Source organism: Crotalus tigris, unplaced genomic scaffold, assembly GCF_016545835.1.
Source record: "Crotalus tigris isolate CLP2741 ecotype Arizona unplaced genomic scaffold, ASM1654583v1 scf7180000024321.1087588, whole genome shotgun sequence".
NCBI lineage: Eukaryota > Metazoa > Chordata > Lepidosauria > Squamata > Viperidae > Crotalus > Crotalus tigris.
Genome location: NW_024100493.1, coordinates 619,171 through 638,142, shown reverse-complemented (window position 1 = coordinate 638,142; position 18,972 = coordinate 619,171). Strand labels below are relative to the sequence as shown.

General features: G+C 43.1%; 1 protein-coding gene across 13 annotated transcripts in view; it reads right to left on the bottom strand.

Annotated features, from left to right (window-relative positions):
• The window catches only part of LIMCH1 (LIM and calponin homology domains 1), a 167,013-nt gene that overhangs the window by 87,686 nt on the left and 60,355 nt on the right, over positions 1-18,972 (bottom strand). The gene's annotated exons all lie outside the window — the stretch shown is intronic.

Here is an 18,972-nt window from a genome sequence, read left to right as displayed (position 1 = left end):
GAGAATAGTTTGAACCCCTTCTTCTTTGTGGCAGCCCCTCAGATACTGGAACACTGCTATCATGTCCCCCCTATTCCTTCTTTTCTCTAGACTAGCCATACCTAGTTCCTGCAACCGTTCTTCATATGTTTTAGTTTCAAGGCCTTTAATCATTCTAGTTGCTCTTCTCTGCACTTTTTTTTTCAAAGTCTCAACATCTTTTTTGTAATGTGGTGACCAAAACTGGACGCAGTATATTCCAGGTGTGGCCTTATTAAGACTTTATAAAGCGGCACTAATATTGTACGTGATTTTGATTCTGTGCCTCTGTTTATCCACCCAAGGATTGTAATTAGCTTTTTAATGTAGCCACCATTGCACACTTACTTACTTACTTACTACAGCACACATTTTGGTGGGATAGCTCAGTGTATAAATGAAGTGTACGAAATTGTGGTTTTTTTTTTCTAAAATGGGATGAGATGGATGTCCCTCAGAAAGGTAACAACTGACACACTTACAAATGAAGAGCCTGGGGGGGGGGTTACTCTCCCAATATTTTTTAAGACACGAAAGGGGGGGGAGAGTAAAGAAACACCAGCAAACACTTTAAACGTGAACGCTCATGAAGATTACAGATCGTGGCTTAGATCTGCCCACCACAATCCCAACATATGTGGTTCAGCCATAAATTGAGTTAATGGCATGAGACTCAGCTTTCAGGTACTGGTTACCACCCCAAGCCACAAATGATGTGGTTCCAGTGGTTCCCCCTTTAGTTCCTGAGTTCAGATCTCAAGGCACAGCGGTCCCTTCCCAAAAATACAGCTGCAAGACAAGATCTTTTAGAAGGTTTACATAAAATGAGACTTGTTTGTTATTGCTTTAGCTTGTCACGTGAACCCACTGGCTGTGGCTTAAAAACAAACAATGATTTAGCATTTTGCGCAAACTGAGCTAGTTATTAGTCAACAATTAGTATAGGGGTCTTCAAACATGGCCCGTTTATGACTTGTGGACTTCAGCTCCCAGAATTCCTCAGCCAGGGTGCCTGGCTAAGAAATTCTGGGAGCTGAAGTCTACAAGTCATAAACGGGCCAAGTTTGAAGACCCCTCCTTCAACAAACCTCTGCTTAGCCATTCTACTCCCACCAAGTTGTCTTACATCTGGGGTCTTCAAACTTGGCCCTTTTATGACTTGTGGACTTCAGCTCCCAGAATTCCTCAGCCAGGCACTGAGGAATTCTGGGAGTTGAAGTCCACAAGTCATAAAAGGGCCAAGTTTGAAGACCCCTGAATTAGTAGCTTAACAAGGGTGTCAGCCTAACTATCGTCTTAGCTTTCATCGGCCTGGATACTTCATTGGATAGAATTAAAGAATTTTATTTTTGTTTCTTTCTTCGTTTGCTGGTTTGCTGCTCATCCCACTTTAAAAGCAACATGAAAAACAACAGAACCATATGATAAATATTTCTATGTATTACTAAAAGCAGTAAGAATGAAATTACAAACAAGGGTGAAATTCGGAGTAAAAGATGGGGAGGGAGGGAGGGATTAATATTTCCAGGGCTGCAAGGAAGTGGAAATTCCCAAGTCTGTTAGTATACACTCTCCCTACAGGTGGCTATACCACGTTTCGTTTTGTGACTGTTCAAATTTACAACATCCGTGAAAAAAAGTGACTTACGATCTGTTTTCACACTTAGGACCGTTGCAGCCTCCCCGTGGTCACGTGATCAAAATTCAGAGGCTCGGCAACTGGCATGTACTTAGGACAGTTGCAGGGGATCACGTGACCCCGGGGGACCCTGCAACCGTCCTAAGTACATGCCAGTTGCCGGGGTCACGTGATCCCCTTTTGGGATCTTCTGACAAGCCGGAGTCCCTTAACAACTGGGTTACTACCTTAGCAACTGCAGGGATTCACTTATAGTAACTCTACCCTGCACTTTAAGGAAAAGCTAGCCGAGGATTTACGAATAAACAAACAATAGTTATAGGCCACCCATCTTACTTCAAGGTAATTTTTCTTTTTTTTAAAAAAAAATTGTGAACATTATCTAGCGCTAGATCATTTCGGGGAAATTATCTGTGGCCTGCTTTTTCTGGGACCACCCCTGAACGATGCACATCTCAAAAACAACGGACTCTCTTCCCGTGCTGCTTCTGGATCGTGGACCATAGCTTCTCCCTGTTTTGGTGCTGCAGTTACAGGAAGAAACCCGCTTCACAACATGAAACAAATGCACGAAACGTTTAAGAGCTAAAGCTCAGCTCGCCAGCTGGCACGCTGTAGCAAATCTCTCGTAAACAGTATTGCTTCTTCATGCAGGCCATCCATCATTCTCCTTCCCCACCATCACTACCACACAGACACATACACAAACACACACCCCCTTCCAGTTTTCTGCTCTTCTCCTCTGGCGTCAAATGAAGCAATGCTATCTTTCATGTCAAGCCAATCAATAGGAACCACCAGCTGCCCCCCAGGTCCCTCCCAACAGGAACATAAACACGAGATGAAGAAGATGGTCATGGCCCGATGGCCACCAGCGTGGCTGCCGCTGAGGAACAAGGGGCAGGCAGTAGCCACGACGCCTACCCCTCGGTGGCTTAATTCCCCAAAGCAAGCAACGAAACAGCCGGAGCTGCCATGAGATGCACTGATGCTTGCTGAAGTTCACTGCCTTCCCCAAATTCCTTACCTCTTTTTTTTTTTTTCAAAATTAAACATCCACGTCTCACTTGCCAAAGGACACATTTCAGCAAACGCTAATAGTCTGGCTGGCTTTCTTGAGCCAAACACAAAGGACTCTGCGCTGGTGGGGATACTACTGCTAAAGAGTTTGGATTCACGGCCTTGAGTTTTTCCTGCTGTTATACAAAATAAAGAAGATAAGCAAAATCCTTATGTCAACTTCAGGGTCTCTCTCTCACACACACACACAGACACAAAGCAGACAACCAGGGTGATGTAGTAGTGAAGGCGATGGAATAGGACCAAGAACATCCAGATTGGAGTCCTCAATCCAGCTGAGTGATTTTGGACCTGTTCCTCTCTTTAAGCCTACATCTATCAAACTGAATTAGACCACCACGGCAGATTATGGGACCTTGGAGGTCATCTAGTTTTGACCCCCTACTCAGGCAGGAAACCCTATACCATTTCAGACAAATGACTGTCCAGTCTCTTCTTAAAAGCCTCCAGTGGTGGAGCGCCCACAACCTCTGTTCCAGGATAGGGTTACTATTTGGGTTAGGGTTACGTCACCATGAACTCGGAGAGAAAAGTGGACATCGCCAACAAATTCCAAGTGCTTGGGTATGGTTGGGAGGGCACTGACTTTTCTAACCTGCCCTGTCTCTGTTTCCTGGTAAAATACACGTGAAAATCCCATTGGAGGAAAATTCCACTTAGGGTTAGGTTACCACAAACTCAGAGAGCAAAATGGACATCGCCAACAAACTCGGAGCGCTTGGGTATGGTTAGGAGGGCACTGACTTTTCTAGGCTGCCCTATCTATGTTTCCTGGTAAAATACATGGGAAAATCCCACTGGAGGAAAATTCCACTTAGGGTTAGGGTTAGGTCACCATGAACTCATAGAGCAAAATGGACATCGCCAACAATTTCCAAGTGCTTGGGTATGATTAGGAGGGCACTGACTTTTCTAGGCTGCCCTATCTATGTTTCCTGGTAAAATACATGGGAAAATCCCATTGGAGGAAAATTCCACTTAGGGTTAGGGTTAGGTCACCATGAACTCAGAGAGCAAAATGGACATCGCCAACAATTTCCAGAGTGCTTGGGTATGTTAGGAGGGCACTGACTTTTCTAGGCTGCCCTATCTATGTTTCCTGGTAAAATACATGGGAAAATCCCATTGGAGGAAAATTCCACTTAGGGTTAGGGTTAGGTCACCATGAACTCAGAGAGCAAAATGGACATCGCCAACGAACTCGGAGTGCTTGGGTATGGTTAGGAGGGCACTGACTTTTGTAGGCTGCCCTATCTATGTTTCCTGGTAAAATACATGGGAAAATCCCATTGGAGGAAAATTCCACACCTAGACCATTTCAGACAAATGGCTGTCCAGTCTCTTCTTAAACACTTCCAGTGATGGAGTACCCACAACTTCTGGAGGCAGGTTGTTCCATTGGTTAATTGTTCTGTCAGAAAATTTAGTTCCAGGTTGCTTCTCTCTTTGGTTAGTTTCCACCCATTGCTTCTTGTCCTGCCTTCAGGCGCTTTGGAGAATAGCTTGCACGATCATGATCATGATCACCATCTCTGCCTACCAACTTTTATTAATAAAAATAATAAAGGCAGGCTGTATATAAATACATAATAAGAACAGCATGGAATCATCCATATGTATAAAAAAGGAGGTGGAGCTTCCTGCATTCTCAATACGATATTTTCCCACAGTGAAACAGCAAACTAAAGGTTTCCCATAGCATTCTTTCCAATATATGTCCCAATTTTCTGCTAAGCCTTTAATGTAACGGCTATTTTAAATCCCTAACACAGTAAGGAATAAATCTTCCTATGTCCCTTTAAAAACAAACAAGCCTTAACTCCAGCTTAATGTATAAAAGATACAAACGAACGGTGATTTATTCCCGATCCGGATCTTTTCAAATATTTTTATGCAACAGCTTTGCTTACACAAGCCTTATACCCCATGGCTCAGACGAAGCAATTTTGGGCTATTTTCTCTTGGGGTTTTTTTTTTGTTTTGTTTTTTTTAAATCTTTCCAAAGAAAAACATTCCAAGGGTCCATACGGGCTTAGAAATTCAGCGAAAGAGCGATTAAGAATCGTTATCAGGAATCTTTTCCTGCAAGATCTTCTGTTTCTGGGGTCTAAAGCAAGGCCTAGATAAGCAGCAGACTCTGGCTGATGGTCAATAAAAATCAAGTGCTTTATTCGTGATTCGATTAAATAATAATAATAATAATAATAATAATAATAATAATAATAATAATAATAATAAGGTCCTGGGTAAGGACTCAATAGGTAGACAAAATGCCAAATCCAGTCTGAACATCTGGCTGACTGTGCGATGATCAATAATAATAATAAGATGATGATGATGATGATGAGATGATGATGATAAAGTTGGAAGGGACCTTGGAGGTCAGCTAATCCAACCCCCTGCTCAGGCAGGAAACCCTATACCATTTCAGAGAAAAGGCTGTCCAGTCTCTTCTTAAAAACTTCCAGTGTTTATTTATTTATTTATTTATTTATGAGACTTATATACCGCTTGAAGTGCAAGCACTCTCTAAGCGGTGTACACCAGTAAGCAATGTATATATATATTTACATTGCCCCCAACAATCTGGGTCCTCAGTGTTGGAGCATTCACCACTTCTGGAGGCAGGTTGTTCCACTGGTTAATTGTTCTCACTGTCAGGAAGTTTCTCCTTAGTTCTAGGTTGCTTCTCTCCTTGATCAGTTTCCATCCGTTGCTTCTTGTCCTGCCTTCAGGCGCTTTGGAGAATAGCTTGACTCCCTCCTCTTTGGGGCAGCCCCTGAGATACTGGAAGACTGCTATCCTGTCCCCCTTCGTCCTTCTCTTCATTAAACTAGACATACCCAATTCCAGCAGCCTTTCCTTATATGCTTTAGCCTCCAGTCCCGTAATCGTCTTTGTTGCTCTTCTCTGCACTTTCTAGAGTCTCAACACCTTTTTTACATCGTGGTGACCAAAACTGGATGCAGTATTCCAAGTGTGGCCTTATTTCTTCGCCCAGCTCTTCCTGCGAGCTCAAGTGCCCAAACAATTGGGATAAATCAGCCTGGGCCGTTTATCCTTAAACTTGTTTATTACTTGCCATGCCTTGTTTTCTTTTTGCCTCCCAATTGCCAGCCTGCAAAGCCTCGCCATCTAAACAAAGGCTTCGAATTTTGCCCAATAGTTCAGCCACTGCAGTTTGCCTAACTAAATATTATTATAGTCGGTTGCACAGTCAGCCAGATTTATTTATTTTTTTTTTAAAAAAAGGATTGGGATTTTTGTTCACTGAACTGAGCCCTTTCCAAAAACCCAGGATAGGCAAATGTTGTTGATAAGTTAGTAACCCGATTGTTAAGTGTACGTGGCTCCCCCCCCCCCGCCACTGGCTTCGCTTGTCAGAAGATCATGAATGATGATCACATGACTCCGGGATGCTGCATCCGTCATAAATACGAGTCAGTTGCCAACTGTCTGAGTTTTGATCACGTGACCAGGAGGATGCTGCAATGGTCGTAAATAATAATAATAATAATAATAAAGTTGGAAGATTGGACTAGATGATCTTGGAGGTCATCTAGTCCAACCCCCTGCTCAGGCAGGAAACCCTACACCATTTTGGACAAAGGGCTGTCCAGTCTCTTCTGAAAAACTTCCAGTGTTGGAGCATTCACAGCTTCTGGAGGCAGGTTGTTCCACCGGTTAATTGTTCTGACTGTGAGGAAATTCCTCCTTAGTTCTAGGTTGCTTCTCTCCTTGATTAATTCACTTCTTTTTCTGCACCGTTGCAATTTTGACCAGTCACTAAACGGACTATTGTTACGTTGAGAATTATCCATATTGCCACGTCCACTTAGCCAGACTTTTTTCGTCCTTCTTATCAACGATGGTGAAGTCTGGATTTCTGTGTGGCCGATGCTTGCCTAGAGAAGTCCCCGGAGCACTTCAGATTATGATTATTTTGTCTATTTTTATTATTCATATTTCCAAGTACGTAAGGCAAAGCATAAGCTCCCCACCCACCCACCCACTCTTGGCACTGGGGAATGTGTCTTGGTCCAAGCAGAGATTAACGCGAACTGACCTGGCTTTTCTACAGTGGGAACTGTGTGAATATAGTTACCAAATTCATACAAAAAAAAAAATTAGTCCTTGTTTTTCTTCCTTTTGTTCTTCCTGGCGGAAATGGCGATACAAAACAAAAAGAAAGGACCAGAGGGTGCCAAAGACTCAGGGGCGGAAGGAAAACATAATCTCCGGACAAGCGAATCGAAAGGCAACTGAGCAGAAATGTTTTCTTTGCCCCCCCCCAACCGAACAAAATTTCAAGTATGTCCCTGTTGTTCTATATATCGTGCAATCGCACAGTTGCCTGGCTACTGGCTGAAAAAAAAAAGGGATTTAGGACCATTTTTCACACTTATTAATGAGGGCAGCATCGTCGCGGTCGCAGGATCAAAATTCAGAAGTTGTAAAATGGGACAAAGCTCGCTTAAGGAATGTCTCACTTAGTGAAAAGCGTTGGGCTACAACTGTGGTCAGAAGCTGAGGAATACCTGTATATTTTATGTTTCCCCCCCACCTGCCCCTCATTGCTCTGTATACCTCCTTATGTATCTAGAGCAGTGGTTCTCAACCTTTTTAATGCCGCGACCTCCAACCGGTTGTAAGTTGAGGACTACTCAACCGGTCGTAAGTCGAGGACTACTCAACTGGTGCAGCACCGTTTGCAGAATGGGACTTTTGGCGGGCTCAGCAGGGCAGAGACAGCTTGGACAATTCCTATTGGCTTTTGAAAGCCAATAGAATTAGACTCTATTCAAGAGAGTCTATTCTATTGGCTTTCAAAAGCCAATAGAATAAAAGGGAGTAGCACAGCTAAGGACAAGGGGGAAAAAAATGGTGGACTGCGTTGTTTGGCAACCCCCGTGAAATGGTCGTTCGATCCCAAATGGGGTCCTGACCCACAGGTTGAGAACCACTGATCTAGAGCTAATAAAATGCAAAATAGGTGAAAACTGGCACTTGAGCTCGCAGGAAGAGCTGGGCGAAGAAATAAACTGATGGGAACTGTAGTTTTTAGTAATAACTAAAAATATTCTGTAACGCACGAGTTGAGGGGTTCCAAGTCCTGCCTTTGTTCTTCAACCAGTACTGATGAAATGGATTATAGGGTCTGCTCCAAGGTCCCTTCCAACTTTATTATTATTATTATTATTATTATTATTATTATTATTATTATTATTATTTACGACCATTGCAGCATCCTCCTGGTCACGTGATCAAAACTCAGACAGCTGGCAACTGACTTGTATTTATGACGGTTGCAGCATCCCGTGATCATCACTTATGACCTTCTGACAAGCGAAGCCAGTGGCGGGGGGGGGGGGGGGGAAGCCACATATACTTAACAACCAGGTTACTAGCTTAACAACAACATTTGCCTATCCTGGGTTTTTGGGAAGGGCTCAGTACAGTGAACAAAAATCCCAATCCTTTAAAAAAAAAAAAATATCTGGCTGACCGTGCAACCGACTATAATAATATTTAGTTAGGCAAACTGCAGTGGCTGAACTATTGGGCAAAATTCGAAGCCTTTGTTTAGATGGCGAGGCTTTGCAGGCTGGCAGTTGGGAGGCAGAAAGAAAACGAGGCATGGCAAGTAATAAACAAGTTTAAGGATAAACGGCCCAGGCTGATTTATCCCAATTGTTTGGGCACTTGAGCTCGCAGGAAGAGCTGGGCGAAGAAATAAACTGATGGGAACTGTAGTTTTTAGTAATAACTAAAAATATTCTGTAACGCACGGCTTGAGGGGTTCCAAGTCCTGCTTTTGTTCTTCAACCAATACTGATGAAATGGATTATTTAGGGTCTGCTCCTTCTTCTGGATACGTTTGCTTCGCTTAGAGAAGCCAGGATTAGCCACTATTTTATCCGACTGCAAAGGTATGGTTAGAATAGAATAACAGAGTTGGAAGGCACCTTGAAGGTCATCTAGTCCAACCCCTTCTACCATTTCAGACAAACGGCTGTCCGGTCTCTTCTTAAAAACTTCCCGTGTTGGGAGCACCCACAACTTCTGGAGGCGGGTTGTTCCACCGGCTAATTGTTCTGACTGTCGGGAAATTCCTCCTTAGTTCTGACTAAGTTTTGAGTTCTTCGTTATTTTATGACGGTCGCAGTGTCCCAGGGGTGACGTCATTCCCCTTTGCGACTTTCCGACAAGCGAAGTCAATGGGGGAAGCCGGCTTCGCTTAACGACGGTGTTACTAACTTAACAAAGGGAGTGATTCGCTTAACAACAGTGGTAGGAAAGGTTGTAAAACGGGGCAAAATGTCTCACTTGGCAAAAAAACGTTGGGCTCAACTGTGCTCATAAGTTGAGAAATACCCGTAAGTTTCCCCCCCCCGCCCCTCATTGCTGTGTATCCTCTGTATGTATCTAGCGCTAATATAACGCAAAATAGGTGAAATGGGCATTTTGAAATCTTAAAAGGGGAATAAAAGGGGTGCATTTTCCATTAGAAGCATCCGATGAGAGAACCTAGAGATCGTAAGGCAGAAAAATTGCAGGAATGAAAAATAATGCCTCGTTTGGAAAAATTAAAGAGACAAGAGGACCATCAGCAAGCAATCTTTCTGGAACAGAATTTCTCAACCTGAGCAACTTTAGCCACTTAGGCTGTTTCATATATGTATATGTATATGTATATGTATATGTGTGTGTGTGTGTATATATATATATATATATATATATATATATATATATATATATATATATATATATATATGTATGTTTTCTTAGGTTTTCGCGGGTGTTTATATGTGCTTCGAGGAGCACGAAGCTGAAAACACTAGCCTGAAGATGACGAATGGGATTTTGTCGAAACGTCGCCAAGACACTTCCAATTTTACGTGGGAGAAAACCCGAATAACCAAAGACATATATATATATATGTTTTCTGAGGTTTTCGCGGGTGTTTGTATGTATGTATGTATGTGTATATATATATAATTGAATCATGAATCATGAATAAATCACTCCTAATCAGGAGAAATTTCCTGACAGTTAGAACAATTAACCAGTGGAACAACCTGCCTCCAGAAGCGGTGAATGCTCCAACACTGGAAGTTTTTAAGAAGAGACTGGACGGCCATTTGTCTGAAATAGTATAGGGTCTCTTTCCTGAGCAGGTGGGGGTTAGACTAGATGACCTCCAGGGTCCCTTCCAACTTTTATTTATTTATTTAATTATTATTGTTGTTGTTGTTGTTGTTGTTGTTGTTGTTATGGATCATCGCACAGTCAGCCAGATGTTCAGACTGGATTTGGCATTTTGTCTACCTATTGAGTCCTTACCAAGGACCCGGGATAGGCAGATGTTTGATGGTAAGTTGAGGACTACCTGTATCATACAAATTCTCGGGGCCTGTCCTCATTCATCTATTTCAAGGAACGGGAAAAAAAAATCGTTATTCCTTTATCCGCAAAGCAGCCATCCATGATAGTTTGTACGTGGAAACGTGGATGACAAAAAGCTTTAACCGAGACCAAACGTATGAATGGCTGGGCACATGAATAGATGGTTAATTCTCCCTCTTTCTGCAAGGGAATTAAGCCTGCAGTAAATTCTGCCCTTTCTAATTGTTGGAAGTTTTGTAAGATTATTTTTTTGTAAGCTCTTCTTCGTCGTACAGCTAAGGGACAGAGAAGAGATTTTGCTGGCTTGCTTATTTTCCGACCGGTCTAGTTTTGCTTTTGATCATTTGTTTCGTGATGCTCAGTCCTAAGCAACAGAATGAAAAGAGCCTGGCCCAAATCCAACCTGGTTGACTTAAATCAATGGGATTTAAGTGTGTCAGATTGCAGCCATTCTAATTTTCTACACGTTGTGTTTGGTGTCATGTTATCTTTGCATTGAGAATCACTCCATTCCTTCCTCGGATACCATCAAGGTATCCTGGAACCCATCTAATCCTTGTGCCTTGATTTTATTCCCAACTTTTTTTTAAAAGAAAAAACAAACAAACAAACAAAAAAACACTGTCAGCACTTGGCAAAGGCCGAGGTGGGAAAAGAAGAGAGAATGGAGAAAGAAGGAAAATTTCAGCGTTCCCAAAAGCTAAAGGAGCTGTCTCAACAACCCTATTGTGCTGTTGTTTATTTTGGGGAGGGGGCTCTGCAGGAGAGGGACTCCCCCCCCCCAAAAAAACCCAGAGTTTATAAACATGGAGGCAATCTTGGAAGACTTCCTTCTGTTCCCAAGGTTTAGTCCCTGGCCTTCGACTGCAATTGAGCGCCCAGCTTTGTGTCGCTAAGCGAGGCGTTTGTTAAGGTAGTTTTGCCCCATGTTACGACTTTCCTTGCCACAGTTACGTGAACCTGCCTTTCCCAGTCACTTGGCTTGTTAGAAGATTACAAATGAGGGTCGCGTCTCTCTCTCTCACACACACACACAAACACACGGTCACTGCAACCGTCGTAAATAGAAGTCGGTCGCTAAGCACCTGAATTTTGATTCTGGGACCCTCGGGGAGGCCCCGCCACCATCGTTAAGTCTGAAAAACAGTCATAAGCCCCCCTTCCCCCCCCCCAGTGGCACTGTTATTTCGAACGGCCAGCAAAGGAACTGTTGTAAATTGAGGACTATCGGTATTCCACCTCCCTGGAGCATATTCTCCCCCCCCCCTTTTTTTTTTAAACACACTATAGGTCCTGGTTGAAAGAGTTGAAAAAGATTCAAGAATGAAATCAAAAGACCAGATAAGCAGAGAGGAACACCAAAATTAACAACAGACCAACGATCAAGAAGTAAACAATGTCTGAAGTGTAAGAGAAGTGGCAAAACCTGGGGTGGTGGTGAAAAGAGGGATCAGCCTAGACCAGTGGTTCTCAACCTGTGGGTCGGGACCCCATTTGGGGTCGAACGACCATTTCACGGGGGTCGCCAAACAACGCAGCCTATTTTTTTCCCCCTTTTCCTTAGCTGTGCTCCTCCCTTTTATTCTATTGGCTTTTGAAAGCCAATAGAATAGACTCTCTTGAATAGAGTCTAATTCTATTGGCTTTCAAAAGCCAATAGGAATTGTCCAGGCTGTCTCTGCCCTGCTGAGCCCGCCAAAAGCCCCATTCTGCAAACGGTGCTGCACCAGTTGAGTAGTCCTCGACTTACGACCGGTTGGGGGTCACGGCATTAAAAAGGTTGAGAACCACTGGCCTAGAATCTCTACGTAGCCACAAGCGGACTAAATCCAACCCCCTCTTGAATTCCATTGGCCCTTATCTAACGCCAAGCAGGGGCTGACCGTTAATTGAAAAGGTTCCTTGGCATAGGTCGGAGTAGCAATAAATCAGTTTCATTGGATCTTCGTGTATGAAACTGGTCTTTCATGAAACCTGTGTTTCTTCTATTAATTTTTGTTCCAAAAGATGCATTAGGGCTTAGTTTCCGGTTAGGGCTTATATTCGGGGAAATACGGTACTAAATGTGTCCGTCTGGCTGAGGCTCTTAACGGGCTTATTTTGTGGGGTGGGTTTATATTATGAGCGTCCTGAAAAATCATGTGAGGGCTTATGGGAAATACGGTACATGGCAATAGCCCAGGCACTACCAATTCAAACCAACAAGCTAACAGTAAACAACAGCTTCACCCATGCCACCACCAATACTGACAGGGCAACCCACAGCCATCCATACCAAATCCCACTCCCTTCTAGCACTGATGACGTTACCTAGTTGGGTGATGAAATGTCTGCAAGAAAACAGCCGGGTTCAGGGAGCATCAAGGACCCCACAGTTCAACCCTTGTACCAGTTCAGGATGTCAATTTTAGCTTAGGATTTCAGCAGCGGTGGGATTCAAACAGGTGAACAACCGGTTCCCTATGTGGATGCCACTTCCGGAAGTCCATTCTGGGCCTGGGGAACAAAAAAATTAGCTACCGGTTCTGCCGAAGTGGTGCGAACCGGCTGAATCCCACCACTGGATTTAAGACTGGGCTTTGGGGAAGAATAGCATATTCCTAACATTTTGGGCTATAATATGTTCACCAATCAAAACTTCAAACGCGGATCTGATCAATTCTTAGATCAGAAAGTATGTGCCCTGGATCTTTTCAACTGTCACTATCAAGACCTCAAAAACCCACCAAGTGGAAACTAAATCTCATTCTCCTGGAATTGGGGATGTCTAGTTTAACGAAGAGAAGGACGAGGGGGGACATGATAGCAGTATTCCAGTATCTCAGGGGCTGCCCCAAAGAAGAGGGAGTCAAGCTATTTTCCAAGGTGCCTGAAGGCAGGATAAGAAGCAACGGGTGGAAACTAATCAAGGAGAGAAGCAACCTAGAACTAAGGAGAAACTTCCTGACAGTGAGAACAATTAACCAGTGGAACTACCTGCCTCCAGAAGCGGTGAATGCGCCAACACTGGAAGTTTTTAAGAAGAGACTGGACAGCCATTTGTCTGAAATGGTATAGGGTTTCCTGCCTGAGAAGGGGGTTGGACTAGATGACCTCCAAGGTCCCTTCCAACTTTATTATATGGATCATTGCACAGTCAGCCAGATGTTCAGACTGGATTTGGCATTTTGTTTACCTATCGAGTCCTTACCCAGGACCTGGTATAGGCAGATTTGGATGTTTGATAGTATTACAGATATCGTCGCAGGATGGAAGCAGTTCCTAGTAAGGCCACCTTTTGCAATTGACTAATAGCGAATTTGTCAGTGCCAATGGTGTTCAAGTGGTGCTCCAGTTGTTTTGGGATTGTACCCAAGGAGACTATTACTATTGGTACTACCCTTGCTTGCTTTTGCCACAATCTTTCTATTTCTATTTGTAGGTCTTTGTATTTTGTTATCTTCTCCAGTTCTTTCTCTTCTATTCTGCTATCTCCAGGCACTGCCACGTCCACTATCCAGACTTTTTTGTCTTTCTTATCGACAATTGTTCAGTCTGGGGTGTTATGTTGCAGGTGCTTGTCTGTTTGAATTCTGAAGTCCCAGAGCAGTTTAATTTTTTCATTTTCTATGACTTTCTCTATTTTATGATCCCACCAGTTTTTGCTTACAGGCAAATGATATTTTTTGCAGATCTTCCAATGCACCATTGTTGCTACTTTGTCATGCCGCTGCTTGTAATCAGTTTGTGCAATTTTCTTGCAACAGCTTACCAAGTGGTCCACTGTTTCTTCAGCTTCTTTGCAGAGGCGGCACTTACTGTCTGTTGCTGTCTTCTCAATTTTGACTTTGTATGCATTTGTCCTTAAGGCTTGGTCTTGTGCAGCCAGAATTAGTCCCTCGGTCTCTTTCTTCAATTTTCCTGCTCTTAGCCATTGCATCATCATTATCATCATCATCATCATCATCATCATCATCATCATCATTATTATTATTATTATAGAAGGGAGCTTATATCTCTTCTATCCAGAGATCAAAACCCAGGCATTCTTCATTTCAGAAGCACAATGGAGAGGACAGAATTGGCTATTGCTGGTGTTAAAAAAGTAGAGCGCTGGAAGCCTTTGCCTATTGCAACCTATTCAGGAACAGGCCCACTTTGTTCAGGTACTAAAATACCTGAAAAGATAAGATATTATTACTGGGGAACACCGTGACATTGGGAGATGCATTTGGACCATTAAAAGAAGAGCGAAGAGATAATAAATGTGGCCGCGTCCTTTTTATCTTTCTAAAGCAGGTAACATGGAATAAAAGGATGTTTGGTTGGCAAAAAGAAGCCGTATTGTTATGCCTATGCCTTTTGTGCTGCAGTAGTAATGTGTATTTTGAACATTAATCCATCAAGAGATTTCACAATGGTAAGCTGGGGGTGGCCCCGGCTCTTGTTTCATTCCCCAGTTTTGCTCCAGGCTTGACCAAAACCCTGACTTAATAGTTGTTCAGGCTGAAAATAATAATAACAACAACAACAACAACAACAACTGCTTCCATCCTGTGACGATACCTGTAATACCATCAAACATCCACATCTGCCTATCCCAGGTCCTGGGTAAGGACTCGATAGGTGGACAAAATGCCAAATCCAGTCTGAACATCTGGCTGACTGTGCGATGATCCATAATAGTAGTAGTAGTAGTAGTAAAGTTGGAAGGGATATTGGAAGGTCATCTAGTCCAACCCCCTGCTCAGGCAGGAAACCCTATACCATTTTGGACAAATGGCTGTCCAGTTTCTTCTTAAAAACTTCCAGTGTTGGAGCATTTACCGCTTCTGGAGGCAGGTTGCTCCACTGGTTAATTGTTCTCACTATCAGGAAGTTTCTCCTTAGTTCTAGGCTGCTTCTCTCCTTGATGAGTTTCCACCCGTTGCTTCTTGTCCTGCCTTCTGGTGCTTTGGAGAATAGCTTGACTCCCTCTTCTTTGGGGCAGCCCCTGAGATACTGGAAGACTGCTATCATGTCCCCCCTCGTCCTTCTCTTCATTAAACTAGACATCCTCAATTCCAGCAACCGTTCCTTATATGTTTTAGCCTCCAGTCCCCTAATTATCTTTGTTGCTCTTCTCTGCCCTCTTTCTAGAGTCTCAAAATGAAGTCTGAAAATCTGAAGGCAGGACGAGAAGCAACGGATGGAAACTAATCCCGGAGAGAAGCAACCAAGAATGAAAGGAGACATTTCCAGACAGGGAGAACAATTAACCGGTGGAACGACTGGCCACCAGAAATTGTGCATGCTCTATCATTGGAGGTTTTAAAGAAGAGATTGGACAGCCCTTTGTCTGAAGTGGTACAGGGTCTCCTCCTTGATCAGGGGGTTGGACTAGATGACCTCCAAGAGACTTCCTAAGTCTGATTTTTCTATACAGGGAGTCGTCAACTTTTGCATTGACAACAGGTGGAAATGTAGCCATCTTTTCCCTTTCGCTTTTAGAGTTAGATGATGGTGGGGGGAGATGTGAACGAGAGTCCAGCTAGACATAACAACATTAAACCTAGCGTGAGAATCAAGGTTATTGTAACCAGAACTGATAAAGAATTGGCAGACTGGAGAGCTGGAAGGGAAGCCCACATTTCAAGCTAATTGGGGGATGTGATTTACTACTGTTAATTGGAGGAGGGAATTGTGCTTTGATACTAGGTGCCCAGGGGAGGGGAATCCAGTTTTTGGCTTTGATTATGTAAGTGCCGATATTATGCTACTCAAATACAAGATCCTTTAAGACAGTGGTTCTCAACCTTTTTAATGCCGCGACCCCCAACTGGTTGTAAGTCGAGGACTACTCAACTGGTGCAGCACCGTTTGCAGAATGGGGCTTTTGGCGGGCTCAGCAGGGCAGAGACAGCCTGGACAATTCCTATTGGCTTTTAAAAGCCAATAGAATAAAAGGGAGTAGCACAGCTAAGGAAAAGGGGGGAAAAAATGGCAGACTGCGTTGTTTGGCGACCCCCGTGAAATGGTCGTTCGACCCCAAATGGGGTCCCAACCCACAGGTGGAGAACCGCTGCTTTAAGGTAAACAATGCCTTGAAGTTCTTTTGAAGACTTTCATCTGTCGGAACCGTGACACAAACATCTCACTTAACGACAGAAAATGTGGGCTCCGTTGGGGCCAGGGCTGCCTGTCTTCTGCCTCCAAACTCGTTTTTTGAAAAGTAGGATTCCTTTTCCGAATCATACACGCTAGAATTGTGGATCAGAAACGTGCGCGCTTCTCCATCGACCCACGTTGAATATTGCTGGTCTGTTGAAGAGGATAAACACAAGGTTTATCCTCGGCCCCCATCATAAACCCGCCAATTTCCCCAAGCAAGATTGGTTTTTCTTTCCCCGTCTTCAAATGCCATTTCCTTAAATTTCTCCGTGGGCGAGAGGCGAAAGCATCTGCTGACTTTAGCAGATGTGTGTCCTCATCTGAGATAACAAAGAAGGGGGGAGGGAATTAAAGGATTTTGCTTTTTTTTTTCTCAATACTGTGTTATTTTCAACCGAGTAGGTTGTTATTTGAATAAAAAGAAAAAAGAAATAGAAGAACCGAGACCGGGGATCGCTAAACGAAGGAAGGGGAAAAGATTCCGCTTTTGCAGAGTTTCTTTGTTCCTGTAAGAGCCATGATTTATAAATAATAATAATAACAATAATATGGGAAAAGGGGGCTTGGGGACAGAATGGGAAATGAGTCTGTGGAATGCCAGAGAGTTTAGAATGAAATGAGCAGCCAGCGACCCCAAACAAAATTCTCTTAGAAAAAGCTTGTATTTTAACCTCTTTTCTTCCATTCTTCTGCACCTCAAACACAACCCTTCAACCATTAGAGCAGACTGGACTAGACTAGACTAGAATAAGAAATAGAGAAATAGAAATAGGGAAATAGGAATAGAGGAATGGAATGGAATGGAATGGAATGGAACGGAACAGAACAGAACAGAACAGAACAGAATAGAATAGAATAGAATAGAATAGAATAGAATAGAATAGACGTTCAGACTGGATTTGGCATTTTGTCTACCTATCGAGTCCTTATCCAGGACCTGGGATAGGCAGATGTGGATGTTTGATGGTATTACAGATATCGTCGCAGGATGGAAGCAGTTCCTAGTAAGGCCGCCTTTTGCAATTGACTAATAGCGAATTTGTCAATGCCAATGGTGTTCAAGTGGTGCTCCAGTTTTTTGGGGATTGCACCCAAGGAGCCTATGACTATTGGTACTGCCCTTGCTTGCCTTTGCCACAGACTTTCTATTTCTATTTGTAGGTCTTTGTATTTTGTTATCTTCTCCAGTTCTTTCTCATTTATTCTGCTGTATTATTATTATTATTATCGATCATCGCACAGTCAGCCAGATGTTCAGACTGGATTTATTATTATTATTATTATTATTATTATTATTATTATTATTATTATTATTATTATCATTACATTTCCACATTTCTAATATTAACAACTTAGAAAAGCATGTTTAATTGAGCAGGTCCGTATTTTCCAAATATTCTCTCAGCAATCCAGGATTGCAGAAAGTCTACAATGAGCATATTATAGTATATTCTAGTTTGGCTTAGGGTTTTGTGTCAATCTAATGGGTGCCATTTGTAATGTGGTATCCCACGCAAACCCAACTAGGTTTATTCAGCTACCTATAGTTAAGCCAACCACAGCTTAATGCAGCGCAAGAATTGCAGGTCCATCTATTGTTAAGCGTTGAAAAATCAGCAAAAACTCCCTTTTTTTTTGCAAAATAAGGATCAAAGAAAAGGCAACTGTATAAGTTCAAATGCAAAATAGAATTTTGCAAAATAGAAATGGGGTTAAACACTACTAATAATGGAAGGAATTATAAAGCGAAGACAGGATGGAAAAAATGGGGAAAAGTCTGCCTTTTTTTTTTTTTTTGGTGGCGGCGGTGGTGAAACTGAAAGAAATTGTTATTCACTGGCAGAACAATGACTGTCCCAAATATGCCGAAAGTAATCTGCTTTAGGCTGGCATAACATCCTTTCCAAAACAAAAATGAAAATCCTGATTAAACGCCAACGTCTACACCCAGACACATTCTTCAGAGGGGGGGGGTGGAATTGCCAGTTGTGTAATTGTAATCCCATTATAAAATACAGCTCTCAAAAAATTTTCCCTGTAACATTCTGCTTGGAAAGAGATTTAACCAATTCATTGCCTGATGTAATCTTGACCACACACACACACAGACAGACAGAGATAAAAACACAACACACAACTCCGCCCAAGATCTCTGATTCATATGTCAATCAATATGCAAGTAGTTCTTGACTTACAACAACCAAGCTCAGAGAGTACCAAGGACTCCACAATCCTTCTCCTCCTCCTCCTCCTCCAATCTGCACACCCCCCTCCCTTCTAGCACTGATGATGTTCCCTAGTTGGGTCATGAAACGTCTGCAAGAAAACCACCAGGTTCAGAGAGCACTGAGGACCCCACAGTCCTCTTCCTCCTCCTCCTCCTCCTCCTCCTCCTCCTCCTCCTCCTCCTCCTCCTCATCCTATCTGCACACCCCCCTCCCTTCTAGCACTGAAGATGCTCCCTAGTTGGGTCATGAAACATCTGCAAAAAAGCCACCAAGTTCAGAGAGCACTGAGGACCCCACAGTCCTCTTCCTCCTCCGTAAACCCCACTCCCTTCTCGCACTGATGACGTTCCCTAGTTGGGTCATGAAATGTCTCTGAATAAAAAACAACCCAGCTCAAAAAGCACCACGGACACCCCAAAGGCCGCATTGCAATGAAAAGATGAGTAGCTATTATTTTCCTGCCATGGTTTT